Source organism: Dermacentor andersoni, chromosome 5 (genome assembly GCF_023375885.2).
Source record: "Dermacentor andersoni chromosome 5, qqDerAnde1_hic_scaffold, whole genome shotgun sequence".
Classification (NCBI taxonomy): Eukaryota; Metazoa; Arthropoda; class Arachnida; order Ixodida; family Ixodidae; genus Dermacentor; species Dermacentor andersoni.
Window position 1 is genome coordinate 22555464 of NC_092818.1, and position 10469 is coordinate 22565932.

Consider the following 10469-nt stretch of genomic DNA (forward strand, 5'->3'; position numbering starts at 1 on the left):
CTCCCGCTCTCCCGAAGAAATGAGAACCACGAGAGCAGCACGCAAGGCTCCCTACGTATGCACGCAAGAATCAAATGTGTGCGTACGCAGCCGCTGCGTATGCATCACGTACCGTTCATGTTGCGTTCTGCACAATGTCAGGATTGGGAGCTCAATCCCATCGCTCGTGATCCGTGGTCAAGATTGGAGTCCGGCATGAATTAGAAGGTAGCTGACCCATGCCGTCGTCCAACTTATCCACGCTGAGGACGTTGATAGAGGGAAGGACTGCTTCTAATCGAGAACGAGGAATATGGGTTTATTTACAGTATTTACATGCAGTTCATCAGTCTAGCATGACTGTGAGAGAAAGTACGTCAGTCTAACACGACTGCTTGAGAGAGTGTCTCAGTCCAACATGACTGCCTAAGAAAAAGTGTGTCGAGCATCCGCATAACAGCGGCTTATATTCACTCGGTCCCCTCTTGATTCCAAGGGGCCGGAAACGTTCGTCCAGTCAATGTAAACACGCCGCCTCTCCCTGCGACGGCTTATACACACACACGCACAGACACACACACACAGGTGCACGGCCCGGAGCCGACGTCAGAGGGGCTTCGTAGAACTCGGAGCTGACCCGCGTAGCGCGCCCGAGTAGCCATTGTCCTGCGTCTTGGTTGGCGCGTAGGAAGGGGCCTTCGTTGACGTTGCCGCGGCAACTCCTAGCAGAACTCATAGCAGAACAGGGCGGCGTTGGTGGGTTCGGTAACAATAGTTCGCCTGCCGAACGCATTCAGTCCCAATCACGACGAGGCCGTTTAGTTACAATGGCGGTGAGGTGACGCTGTGGCTAGAGGTTTGCGGCGGCGCTCCAGGAAAAGATGACGCCCGTTGTCGCAACTGGCAGGCAAAACTTGCACGTCATCGGGCCGTTCTTAACAACATGCGCACTTTGCAGAACGTAGCGATTTTACGTACGCAACGCCGTTGCGTACGCTACATACGCAGTACTAAAACTGCCTGTTGAAACTTTTAGCGCACAAGAAGGCGAGGACGAAAGAAGTAGGCACGGAACACTTCACGTACAATTCCGTTCTGTTGTACGCTTAAAGTTTCAATCATGCTAAGCCGACATGCCCATACAGCCACGTTAGTGAATGCGAGTTTCATGTCACTGAACAGAGCCGGACGCTAGTAGAGACCAATAAATTATTACTCGCAAGTGCTAGCGAGTAGCTGCTACATTTTCTGTGCTATCTTGGTGATCATATGTTACACCAAAGTTCTTGAAACGAACAGAAGTGTTCGAGAAGTGTTTTCTCTTGGTTCTTATGGTTTTTAGAAAAAAAACTGATAACCTCACGAAGTTTGCAGGTTGAAAAGCTGCGGCGTATGAATGAGGTAATATGCATGCAAATGCTGAAGTGTGTGTGTTAATTCGGGCTTAAACAAAAATTAATACACTCTCGTTTTAGCTCGTTGAGAGGCGTTGTATTTTAGGCTTCTAAAGTTTCTCCGGTTGGCAGAGAGGACTATACAGGGCTAGAATTTCATACTTTATTGAAATGGGGGCCGCTATAGGGCTGGCGCGTATCCAAAGTGTTTAATGTGTAGGTCAGTTATGTCCTTAGGAAACAATTACTGAATACTCCTCTTACGCAAATTTTATGCAAGGTATATAACTGCTCTTTCCCAGGCATATTCGGTAAACTATACGAGTCATAGTATTTACGTTCAACGAGCGATAAATTTTTACTTTGTGCAGCTTTATTTACAGCCTCCGTGAAAGGTCACTTACAAAGCGTGATTAAGTTTGTAGAGCGTTTACGCAGTGTCAGGCTGAAGTTTTATCTACGACCTTTCCTAGGGTGGCAAAACAAATACACAAGCCGCGAAAATAAAATTCAGTGAAAATGTGAGGAATAGTTACGGTAACGTGTGGCGCATACTTATATCTCTGTCTAGAACAGAAGCTTGGCAAATAATTATTCGATGCTACTTTTTTTTAATTTCCGAGAGCGATAAAATACTGTACTTAGTTTCACCTCTGTTCTTGATCAACTGTACAAGTGCGCGTATATTTGAAGAAAATTTGTCTACATGTCTTTTATTAATGAGAGGCTTAACGCCTCAAGGTACACAGGGGTAAGGAATGCGGGCGAATAAAGATGATTAGTATATGAATGAAAAAAGATTTGCGCATCTAATAAAGTCCAGGAGGGAACGATAATGGGGTCCCTGCGTCCAGCAGTGCAATGGCTAGGATAAGGCGGCGAAAGTCCCGCTGTTGCGAGGTGCCGGAGCCTCTTCGGTTTCAGCGCAGGGCAAACCCACAGCAGGTGGTGGATGTCGGCTCTAGCATTGCGTGACTTGCAGACTAGGCACCCAGGGCAGGGATATAACTGGCGAAAGTGCGGCCACTTTCGAGTCGGGGCAGGAGGGAGGGCAACCCCGACCGGGATTCTCCGAAGCGAACGCCCTCTGCACGGGTAAGACCGGAGGGGAGAGTTGCCGCACATAGAGGTATGAGAGCACGTGTGCGGCGCCGGTGGTGCTCTCGTCTTGTTAAAAGGAGGGTTGCATCATCTAAGTGAAGGAGGTGAGGCACTAACGTTGAAGAGGTCACCAGAGGGGTCGCAGCATTCGCGCGGCATTCCAAGCTCAGATGGTCGCGCGGGATCCAATCGATATATTTATATATATATATATATATATATATATATATATATATATATATATATATATAGATATATATATGTATATATATATATATATATATATATATTGCTTTTATTAGACAAAATTCAGGGGCAGGTTATGTTTAATCTGTACGTAAAGTTCAAAGTGTGTGCGTAAACACGTCATTTACGTATGCAAGTGTTCCGGAGCGTTATGAGCATATTTCACGAAGGCTGCAAAATGTAGACAGCAGCCCTAAGTAACTACGAATGCCACCAAGGTCAATTTCAGCGAGCTTTGAAGAAATGCTATCTTTGAATTGGCACCCAAAATTACACGCATGCGGAAGAAATATTGCCCTTTTACGAAAAACTCCATGCACAATTAATTGATGATCGCGATCGATGACAGTCAATGTAAGCAAATAGCCCGAACGAACGAGCGAGTGAGTGACAGTTCCCCCGCCCATCTTTCCCGCCCATTCCCACAAGTACAGGTTCTCCCGCTCAAAGTAACCCAAGCGCCAGATAGTTTAGTCGAAGTGACACTCAAATTAATCCAAGCGCCACGTATTTTCAAGCAAGTGCGAAGTAATTTATTCTACGCGCCACCTATTTTAGTCCTCACGCCAGTGAACTTAGTGCAAATTCAAGATGCGTTTGCGGAGGTGTTCTAGGAAGGTTTAAATAACGGGAAATTATATAATTTTGCTCCGAAAAAACATGTGTAAGGCGACTACTTAAAGAGCGTTGTCATGGGAAAACAAAAATGCTTTTATTTATTTATTTATTTATTTATTTATTTATTTATCTATTTATTTATTTATTTCAGAAATATTGCCAGCTTTCACAAAAAGCCTTAGGCAGGAGTGGGAAAAACATAGCAAAGGAGCAAAAATGGATAACGGGAAAAAGAACCTGCTTAACAATACTTAAATCAAGTAAAATATACATAATAAAAGAAAAGAGAGAAACACTCTAACAACACGTGAGAATAACAAAATCAGACACGATCAGCCCGCTCGAGGAGCTGGCGTGTGACGAAAAAAGTGGGTCGAATGACCTGCACATCGGTACACTGTTCGTGCAGTAAATGGGATGAAAAGTAAGAAATAAACAAAAAGAAATGAAAGAGCACATCTGTGTGATACCAAATCAATAAAATAATGAGCCATATAGGACTATCACACGTGAACCGATTAAAAGCGGCAATTCAATGTGATTGAAACACTCGAACATCATACCAAACATCAGCCGATCCGCATCCCGATAAAGAAATACAAAAGAAACAAGTATACAAAAAGTACATAGAACAACGCTGGAAATAAAAGTAGACACAATAACCCACAGGGACGAAAAAAGCTAGACACTACACGCGAGCCAATTAAAGGTGGTGTCTCACTTTTGATAAAGGACTCTCGACAGTCGGGAATTTCGCAGTATCAGCAGGAAGTGCGTTCCACTGGCTGACTGTCCTAGGAAAGAAGGAATTCTTAAAAGCTTCGGTTTTACAAGTATATTCTTGCAGTTTTTTGGAATGATTTCCACACTTAATCCGCCGAATAACAGGTATGATATATAGCTATTGTTTATTCCTAGTTCATTACGGTAAAGAATATGCGTATACTTGAGTCGTTCATGAAAGCGTCGTAACTCTAAGGGACCTTATTTAGCTTTTTGTACGAGAGTGATCGCCGAAGTGTGCCAATTGTATGAATTATCCACGAATCTGACTGGTTTTCTTCGGATATTTTCGAGTTTGTTAATATTATTCTTAGTATAAGGATCCCATACAACTGAAGCATATTCAAGTAGAGTGCTGATGAAGGCCTTGTAAGATAGAAGTTTTATCTCTTGGGTGGACAGCCGAAGGGTTTTTCTCAAATACCCGAGTTTCTGCATAACCTTTCTTTTTTTTTTCTATGTAACGCACATGCTCATTCCATCTAAGATGGCTGGTTAGAATTACGCCTAAGTATTTGTTAATATTTAGAGCTGATAGCCGGTGACCAATATTACAATATGGAAAAGTCAGCGTTGTCCATTTACGTTTTATTGTCATTATGACTGTTCGTTATTGTTATTTTAATATGTCAAGCGCTGCACCAATTTTCTATTTTAGCTAGCGATGAGTTTATTAGAGAGTGATCGTTTGGATATATAATTTTATGATAAATTATTGCAGCTCTCAGCAAATATCTTTATTTTTGTGGGCGCTTCGGCCACAATATCATCAATGAATATTAAAAAGAGGCCCAACGACAGAACCCTGCCGAACACCCGACCGTACCAACAAGGAGCTAGAACATACGCCTTCAAATGACACACATTGACGCCTGAAGGAAGGATAAGCCACTATTCAGAAAATCAATGTGTCATTTCTAAGTATTGGTTGCAATTTTAATAATAACTTCTAGTGGGACACACAGTAGAATGCTTTTTGAAAACCTAAAACAATAATGTCTATTTGGCTCTGTTTGTCTATAGCAGCGGCAAAGTCACGTACTGCTTCAAGTTGCTGCGTGACCGTAGATCCACCCTCGCGGGAACCGTGCGGCCGAGAATGTATTAAATTGTGCTTTTCAAGAAAAGTAGATATGTGTTTAAGACGGTGCGTTCTATAATTTTCTCGCTGGTGCACAAGAGAGAAATTTGACGGTAAGACGTAAGAAGTGACTTGTGTACTGAAAAGATTTTGCGCCAAAAAACAACACACACAAGAAAGACAACGACACCATGGGCGCTACTTCAACTGTTTAATGAGGGTGAAAGCACTCGACATATATAGCCCTCCAAAACACCGCGCATGCGTACAAGCCAACATGGAGTACAAGGTTTTATCAGAGTAGGCGCGATAGAAACTTCAGCTCAGCATCGTAAAGAAAAACCGATGTATCACTAACACAGTTCGCACCCGCTTTCTTGATGTAGAAGGCTTCCAATGTTTCACGCGATGTCTGATGCCTGCCTCTACCCGAAATTCTCGCATCGCGGAACCGTGGAAAACAATTCGTGCAAGCCCTGCAGTGATCCACAAGTCGCTCACCTTCATTATTCTTTATACCTTTTGCATGTTCCCTAATTGGGTCGTTGACACAATGCCCCCTCGGTCCAATGTAGGATTTCTCACATGACAGAGGAATTTCATAAACGACGTTTGTGGCACACTTTACGAAACGCTGGCCATGCTCCTTCTGACAGCCAGGCATTTGGCTTTTGCAAGTTATGTGACGGCTTAGCTGGGCAAGCTTTTGAGGAGCGGAGAACACCACCGGTACATTATGCCGGTTAGCCACTTTTTTTTCAGGCTGTGCGTGACTTTATGGATGTATGGGACCATTATAGGCGACTCTTTTTTCTTCAGCTCTACCCTGCTTAGCCCAGCGTTCAACTTCTTCAAAAGCGTTTCTGCCACAGGGACCAAGACCGACTCAGGGAAGCCAGCTGCAACGAGCCTGCCCAATTGGTTGTCAAAACTTGCTTGCATCTCATGAACACACGACTTCCGGAGCGATGACTCCAGGCAGAGGTTGGCGATGCCTCTTTTCAGTACCTTTGAGTGGGCCGAATTGTACGGCAAGAGCCCTTTTTGCGCACGAGGGGAGTAAGCCCAACAAATGTGCCCATCTGAAAACTTTAACTGTAAATCTAAAAACTGAAGCAAACCATTATCTGGTAGCTCATAAGTAAAACATAGCCCTTTCCCCAGGTTTCTAAAATCATCTAAAACACTGCTCACTGTAGCCTCATTCGAAACGGAACACTGCTTGCTTAAAACCACTTAAAAGTCGTCCATGTAACGGAACACTTTAAGGACTTTGTCAATAATAAAATGGTTAAAACGATCGTGTAGAGAGCGATCGATAGATGATAAGAAGATATTGCGATGTATAGGGGCTATGCAAGAGCCTATGCATATACCTTTCTTCTGCAGGTAAGGTGGCTCATCAAACCAGATAAAAGTACTTCGGAGATAAAATTCTAAGAGGACTAAAAAGTTATCAACATGTGTTGGGCTTACTCCCCTCGTGCGCAAAAAGGGCTCTTGCCGTACAATTCGGCCCACTCAAAGGTAGTGAAAAGAGGCATCGCCAACCTCTGCCTGGAGTCATCGCTCCGGAAGTCGTGTGTCCATGAGATGCAAGCAAGTTTTGACAACCAATTGGGCAGGCTCGTTGCAGCTGGCTTCCCTGAGTCGGTCTTGGTCCCTGTGGCAGAAACGCTTTTGAAGAAGTTGAAGGCTGGGGTAAGCAGGTTACATCCATAAAGACATGCACAGCTTGAAAAAAGTGGCTAACCGGTATAATGTACCGGTGGTGTTCTCCGCACCCCAAAAGCTTGCTCAGCTAAGCCTCCGCATAACTTGGGCAAGCCAAAATGCCTGGCTGTCAGAAGAAACATGGCCAGCGTTTCGTAAAGTGTGCCACAAATGTCGTATATGAAATTCCTCTGTCCTGCGTTATATACTACATTGGACCGAGGGGGCGTTGTGTCAACGACCGACTTAGGGAACATGCAAAAGGTATAAAGAATAATGAAGGTGAGCGACTTGTGGATCACTGCAGGGCTTGCACGAATTGTTTTCCACGGTTCCGCGATGCGAGGATTTCGGGTAGAGGCAGGCATCAGACATCGCGTGAAACATTGGAAGCCTTCTACATCATGAAAGCGGGTCTGAACAGTGTTAGTGATACATCGGATTTTCTTTACGATGCTGAGCTGAAGTTTCTATCGCGCCTACTCTGATAAAACCTTGTACTCCATGTTGCCGTGTACGCATGCGCGGTGTTGTGGAGGGCAATATACGTCGAGTGCTTTCACCCTCATTAAACAGTTGAAGCAGCACCCGTGGTGTCGTCGTCTTTCTTGTGGGTGTTGTCTTTTGCAGCAAAATCTTTTCAGTATGCAAGATCACCAACTAGCCCAGCAGTTAACTCTTCTGAAGTGATTTGTGTTCTGCTTTCGGTATTGGTGTGCTTGTCGCGTGTTTCCATGCATTTGTAAGTGCTGCTTCTGAAAAAGATTGTCTAAAAAATAAGCATGAAGTACTTAGAGCACCATTCTTCATACCTGAACAGAAAGGTATTTTGTATACCATCAATTCCTTGCGATTTTGTAGTGTCAATATCTAGTAATAGCGATAGAACACATAAATAATGCCAACATCTAGTAGTAGCGATATAACACATAAATATGTTATTAATAGGTGGGCTGGTGTTATCGACTGTAAACTGCGGTTTTCTGCCATCGGCATCTATATAGACGAAGCAGAAAATCTGATTCAAAGAATTTGCAATTTTAGATTTGTCCCTCACACTTACATCTCCGATGCATATAGTGGTGAAGGGGTCTTTCATAGATGTAAAATGTCTCCAGAACTTAGCAGGTGATGAAAGAAGAAAGTTTTTCATCGTTATATTGTGGTAATTATGTTTTGCACTTTGTATACGTGCCTTAAGCTGTTCACGCATGCTAGTAAGCTTTATAGCATTAGAGGCAGAGGGGCGTTGCTGTACCTGTTTTCTTATTTTGTGTCGTTTTCCGTTTTAGGCGCCCAATTTTTTGGTGATCCAGGGATTAGTGCTGTGCACAATATTGCAACTACTCGGGCCCTATTCATTAACACATTTTAGAACAAGATTTTTGAAAAATAACCACAGTTTGTCGACTGAGCAGGTGTCGCACTCATAACCGGAAGTAAAATAGGAAAAGGAGCCATCCAGCTCATCCAAAATCCCGATGTCATCGGCACATGCGAATTTCGGAAGTTGACGCTTTTCTTCCTTGCATTTCGTGACGGCATTGAGACGTACATTTAAGCACACCATCTTGTGATCAGATATTTCTTATATGATCTGCACCTCTGGTTTACTATGGCGCAGTTGACCAGATACGAAAAATAAATCTGATAGAAGCGGTGCCACTTTGAAAGTGTGTAGGTTGCCTGATTAGCTGAGGTAAGTCATGGAAAAGAATGATGTCAATAAAAGGCTCTGCGAAATTTGATACTGCTTCAGGGAGACATGTAGTCCACTCGATCGATGAAATATTAAAATCGCCCCCTAATAGTAAATTGCAAGAATAGTTTTTACGCTCATATAGAAACAGTTCAGTTTATCGGAAACTGTATTGTCTTTATTAGGATGCCTATAAATTGCTCCTACAATTAGATTTATCACATCCAAGCAGATTTGAATAACGCCAGACTCAATACCAGAAATGTCAGGCCACCTAATTGCTTGCAGTGATTCTCTTAATAGTATAGCAGCTCCGCCACCTCTAGATCTTCTATCCTTTCAGTGGATTCGGTAGCTTGGTGCCGTTACTTTGAGATAGCCGATTTTGGACTTTAATCAAGTTTCAGTTATAATTAATGCATGAGGTGCGTGCGTTATAATTATACTTCCTATATCCTACGATTTATTTACTATGCTCCGTGCGTCCAGGTTTCAACATTGAAAAAGTTCTTGAGCGTAATTTCTTGTGCGTAAGTTCATAAGTTTTCCGACCCGATCATCGAAATAATGCACTGTTAGGGACATTATATTATTTTCATGAACAGGTCATGCGAAACGGAGCTATTTGGTGAATATGCTGACGTTCATTACAACAAAGGGCATCCAGCAACTAATCGTTGATTTTGAAAGCTGATAAATACAGGCTAAAAAGAGTGTCACTTGAGGTCTCATCACTTTGTTTTTTATAAGCCCCGTTCACATGGATATCAAATGAACGAGATACGAAGAATTTCTGCTATTGTAACCACGTAGCGCATCTCAAGTCACGTGGTCTCACTGCATCTCACATAACATTCGCCAGTCAATTCCCGACTTTCAACCTTATTGACACGTATATCAAACGATCGGGCTTCGAATGAGCTCTGTAATAGTACCAACGCAAGGCACGTCAGACCCCGGGGTAAAGAATGTCACGTGACCTAGCGTATCTTTTGGAAGCCCACATGTGATTCAGAAACACACTGACATGGGTGTCAAACGAACGGGAATCGCAAAAGCTATGTAAGGGTACACACGTAGCGAGCGCCAAATAAGCTGAGAAACGGTGCCACGTGACTTCACGTATAATTCATTAGCTCATGCGTGATTCCCAACCATAATGACATGGATATCAAACGATCGGGCTTCAAAGAAGTTCTGCGATGGTACTCCCGTCGCTTACTTCAGACCACATAAAAAAGTGTCACGTGACATCACATAACTTTCGCGAGGCCATGGGTAATACCCAACCATGCAGTCATGGATATCAAATGAGCGGGAATCAAATCGAAGAGCGCAAGGTTGGCGTTGGTCTGCTACAGCGAGCGAACCCGCGCACATGACCCGTCCTATAAGTTTGCTGCGACTCCGAACGCTGCAGGGCACTCCTAGGAATACAAGGCCTCGGCGGAGCCTTCTACGTTGACTCCAACGCTTCCTGCTTTATTGGAGGACGGGAGACCTGCTGGCTGTATGAGACGATACGGTCGAGAAAAAAGACCGTCATAGCGATACGGCTACAGTTGACACCTGCATACTGTAGTTCAGTGCTGGTATTTAAACTGATTCATATGTTTTATATGTGTTGTTATACTCCCCCCCCCCCCCCCACAAAAGAACAGGAAGATGGAGTATTAGCATTTATCTCGGCTCTGTCCAAGGACGAGTGTGCACGGGTCCTGTGACGTCACTGATGAAATGAGATAAAAGGCGGCTGTCTAATAAACACGGCGCTATTTGTGTACGTGGCTACGTCATGGTGGCGTTAGTCTTTCGCTCGCATCACCGCCCTGCAGGGCCTGACACGACAACCTTA